Source organism: Hevea brasiliensis, chromosome 6 (assembly GCF_030052815.1).
Source record: "Hevea brasiliensis isolate MT/VB/25A 57/8 chromosome 6, ASM3005281v1, whole genome shotgun sequence".
Lineage (NCBI taxonomy): Eukaryota > Viridiplantae > Streptophyta > Magnoliopsida > Malpighiales > Euphorbiaceae > Hevea > Hevea brasiliensis.
Window position 1 is genome coordinate 70974815 of NC_079498.1, and position 4680 is coordinate 70979494.

The 4680-nt window shown below is 35.7% G+C and overlaps 1 non-coding gene across 1 annotated transcript; it reads right to left on the reverse strand.

Moving 5' to 3' along the window:
* Positions 1-1008: 1008 nt before the first annotated feature.
* LOC131181124 (small nucleolar RNA R71) lies at positions 1009-1115 on the reverse strand. Its single transcript, XR_009149752.1, has one exon. It is a non-coding gene; the product is annotated as a small nucleolar RNA R71 (small nucleolar RNA).
* Between the last annotated feature and the right edge of the window lie 3565 nt (positions 1116-4680).

Genomic DNA, 4680 nt, shown 5'->3' on the forward strand with positions numbered 1-4680 from the left:
GGACTTAGGATATCCCTGGATTAATTTCCATCAAAGCAATTATTCTCAATTTGATGAATAGATAAGATTAAAATCCATAGTAAAATTATAGTGTAAAATCTTAATTCTAGAATTGCTTTTATAAATAGTTTAATTTAAAGATTACTCTCAGCATCTAAATTAGGTTTAACTCATTCTCATCCATATTCGGTAGCCTAAATAGTCAAAATTGTCGTGTAGCCCGGTACTTGCTAATTAAATTCCTCGTGGGAACGATACTTCACTTATCACTTTATTACTTGTTAGTGATCCGTGCACTTGTGATAGTTTAAAAACTAGCAAACAAGTTTTTGGCACCGTTGCCGGGGAATTTTAATATTAGTAATATTAGGTGATAATTAATTTAGCTAATTTAGGCAATTTCATTTATTATTTAGTTTTGCTTAAATTGTTTTATTTTCTTATTCTTTCTCAGGCAATTGGTTTGGTACATGACTAGAATAAGACCAGAGGAAGAAGTCATTGATTTGGATCCAGAGATAGACAGAACTTTAAGAATTATCAGGAGGGAGAGGAAATGTGAAGGACAAGATCAAGGGAATCCAGAGATTCCAAATATGGCCAATAATAAAAACAACAAGCCAAGACTCTTGAAGGACTACGGAGCTCCCTCCATACAAGGATTCCAACCTAGTGTTATAAGACCCATAGTGGGTGCCAACAATTTTGAATTAAAACCGACATGGCTCCAGATAATCCAATTGACCCAATTTGGGGGTTTACCAATAGAAGATCCGCACTACCAGCTCTAGTGCTTTCTTGCCCTTTGTGACACATTCAAGATGAATGGGGTCTCTGATGAAGCTATAAGACTCAAAGCATTTCCATTTTCCCTTTGAGATAGAGCAATGAAGTGGTTACTTTAGAGCAAGGAAGTGGTTACTTTCTCAACCAGTTGGAACATTCACCACATGGGAAGACCTCTCACAAGCTTTTCTAGCAAGGTACTTGCCACCTGCGAAGACTGTAAAGTTGAGAGTTGAAATCAACACCTTTAGGCAAAGGGAAGGTGAATCACTCTATGATGCATGGGAGAGATATAAGGACCTACAAAGAGAATGCCCGCACCATGGCATAGAAGATTGGCTCCTGGTTTAGAACTTTTATAATGGGCTATTGCCCTCTACAAGGAGAACAGTAGATTCAGCAACAGAAGGTGACCTGATGGAGAAAACAGTGGATCAAGCACTTAAACTTTTGGAGAGGGTCGCATATTACAACTATGAGTGGTCGAATGAAAGGGGAAATACAAGGAGAACAGCAGGAATCCTAGAAGTGAATGCCTTAAGCATGATAAATGCTCAATTTGACCAGCTCACAAAGAGGCTTGATAAAATATAGGCCAATGCTATAGGGATGAACAGTCAACATGATGACCGCTATGGAGGAGGATACATGAGTCCAGAGTACAACAGCTTTAATGAACTCCCCACAGAACAGATGAACTATGTGAATAATGTAGGAAACTTCAACCAGAGATAGCCCCATAACCCATATTTAAACACATACAATCCTAGATGGAGGAACCACCCAAATTTCTCATGTTCAAATTCTCATAATCATCCAATAAACAAACAGCAAGGGTACAAACCACCTGCACCCCCTGGATTTCAGAATAAGGGATAAAACCCTACACAGCCACTGTCACTCCCTCAGAACCAATAGCATGAATCAAGGTCAACTATGGAATCCATGATGGAAAGCTTCCTAGCAAACCAGCAACAGCAAAATGAAATAATCAAACAGCTAGCTTCCATAATGGAGCAACTTGCCACCCACAATAAGATGCTTGAAAATCAAATTGCTCAGCAAGCAATCTCTTCAAGTATGGCTACTGGTAAACTGCCTAGTCAACTAAAGATGAACCCAAAGGTGTATTGTAAGGCAGTTACATTGAGAAGTGGAAGAATTTTAAAACAATCAAAGGAAGTGCCAACAGGAGAAACCTCTGAAAAATCTGAAAGCCAAATAGAGAAGAAAGAGAAAGAATCTAAGAAGGATCAGGAGGAGGAAACTGGCAAGAAAAAAGAAGCTACCAGAGCCATATCAGACTCCTCTATCTTTTCCTTAGAGATTCCTGAAAGCCAAATTGGATAAGTAGTTTGGGAAGTTTTTAGAAGTTTTACATAAACTTTATATCAACATTCCCTTCACTGAAGCACTCTCTCAGATGCCATCCTACACCAAATTCCTTAAGGAAATTCTATCAAAGAAAAGAAAGCTGAAAGACTATGAGATTGTTGCTTTAACAAAGGAATGCTGCGCCATATTGCAAAACAAACTACCTCCAAAGATTAAGGATCCAGGAAGCTTCTCCATACCTTGTCTCATTGGTGACAAGAAAATAGACAAGGCCCTCTGCGACCTTGGGGCAAGTGTGAGTTTAATGCCTCTATCAATATGCCAAAAGCTAAAAGTCGAAGAACTAAAACCCATAACAATTTCTTTGCAATTGGCTGACTGGTCTGTTAAATATCCTGTGGGAATACTTGAGAACATTCCTATCAAGGTGGGCAAATTCTTTATTCCAGTTGATTTTGTTGTCCTTGAGATGGAATAGGATGTTTAAATCCCTATCATCTTAGGAAGACCTTTCTTGGCAACCGCCAGAGCAATCATAGACGTAAAAAATGAGTGACTAACTCTCAAGGTAGGGGATGAAGAAGTGCAATTCAACTTGTTTGACACAATGAAGCACAAATTCGAACCTGATAAATGCCTTAGAGTTGACAAGCAAGTTGAGGAAGAATTTCATAAGACCCATCCTAAAGATCCCCTTGAAGCATGCATTATGCACAGCCACACAGCGAATGATGAGAACACAAAAATAGCAGCTTGTGCACAACATTTAGCAGCTCATCCACTCCTACCCCTGGCTCAAGCTTTCAAGGTAGAGGAGCTGAAGGAGGAAAAAACTAAAAGCAATCTGGAGAAAATTTTTGAATAGGTAAAACTCAAACCTCTCCCCTCTATGCTAAGGTACGCATTCCTGAACTCAAATTCTGAATATCCTATTATTATTAATGCCAATCTATCTGAAATAGAAGAGGAAAAATTGCTAAGAGTGCTTAGGACACATAGCAAGAGTATAGGGTATAAAATAGAAGACCTAAAAGGGATTCATCTTTCCATTTGCATGCATAGGATACTGTTAGTAGTATGCCCTAGAGCATATCATTTATTATGTATCTTGTACATGTTTTATTAATAAAAAAGGCAATTTCACTTTTTCATTTACATAATATATTTATGTGTAATAGAAAAGGTCCATTGATATTTTGTTAGAAATTCTATTCTTAAGTTGTTAAGAATATGAGTGAGTATTTTTAGGACAAAGTATCATAAATTGGTTCACAACTGAGGATACTTCACAATAAGGACATGACTTATCCAGAAAGATTGTAATCATGTTTGTTCTCAAGTTATTTATATGAGATGTAAATAGATGAAATGGCTAGTCTCATGCCATATAACAATCATGATAGGCACTTATGCATGATAAGTAGGTTGTACCAGTGACACTTATGACAAGCACGTGGAGTTTACTCTTGTCAATGCATTATCATAAATCATATTAAAGCATATAATCTTTAGACATGAGATAGCAAAATTATTTTATATACAGATGGTTTGAGTTTGATACTACTTTCATACTTGTACTGTGTATAGGTATATGGGCATGTGTTGGCTCCTACCAGTTATATATGGAGATAGGTGTTGATTAAGATGGAATCTATTACCCTAAGTAAATAAGGATAAAATCCTATGCCCTAAGTAAATAGGGATAAAATCTAATGTTCATTTAATTATTCTTGATGTTTCAAGTTCCTGACCAGGATAGACAATCTTTTTAATGAACATTTAATTAGAAAAGAGTTTTTGATGAGAAAATCTTTTTAATCAAGAACTGGAATTAATAGAAAACTTAGTATTCATAGCAAATGGAGTTTGACATTAACCATGGCTCCAGCTAGAATTGGGATTTTGTAATAGAGAGATTCTAGTGCATGGTAACATATGATTATAGGTTCATTTAAGGTATTCCTTATTACTGATTGGGTGGCCATGGCATGCTATGCTAGGTGTTAACTATGGTCTATGAGGTGCCTAAAATGATTTAGAGAAATCATTTATGGTAAGAAAAATTCTGATGATATTAAGAGTTGATATTATATCTCATTACCAATTAGTGATGAGCTTAGTGAGTCACACACATGCACAAGTAATCACTAAGTTAAATGTGATTTAATTGATTAATTAAAGAGTTTAATTGATTAATTAAATAGGTTTGGTTTACAATTAGATTGCAAAGTCCCTAGCATGGCTTAAAACCAAATCTAGGTTATTGGATGTATAGTATAAGTTAAATTTATATTTAGAGTATTTAAATATGAATTTAATTATGAGAAATTAATTAATAGAGATTAATTAATTAATTTATATTTGATATAAATTGATTAGAAGATGAGAAACGATTATTTTGGGTTGAGAACTCAAAATTAAAACAAAAGGGTAATTTGGTTATTTCACAAGGTGACACGTGGCACCATGAGATGGTAACACATGGCACCATATAAGTTTGCCATTTGTCTTCCTATCATGCAAGGTGATCAAAATCAAGATTAAATCTAGCTTTGATAC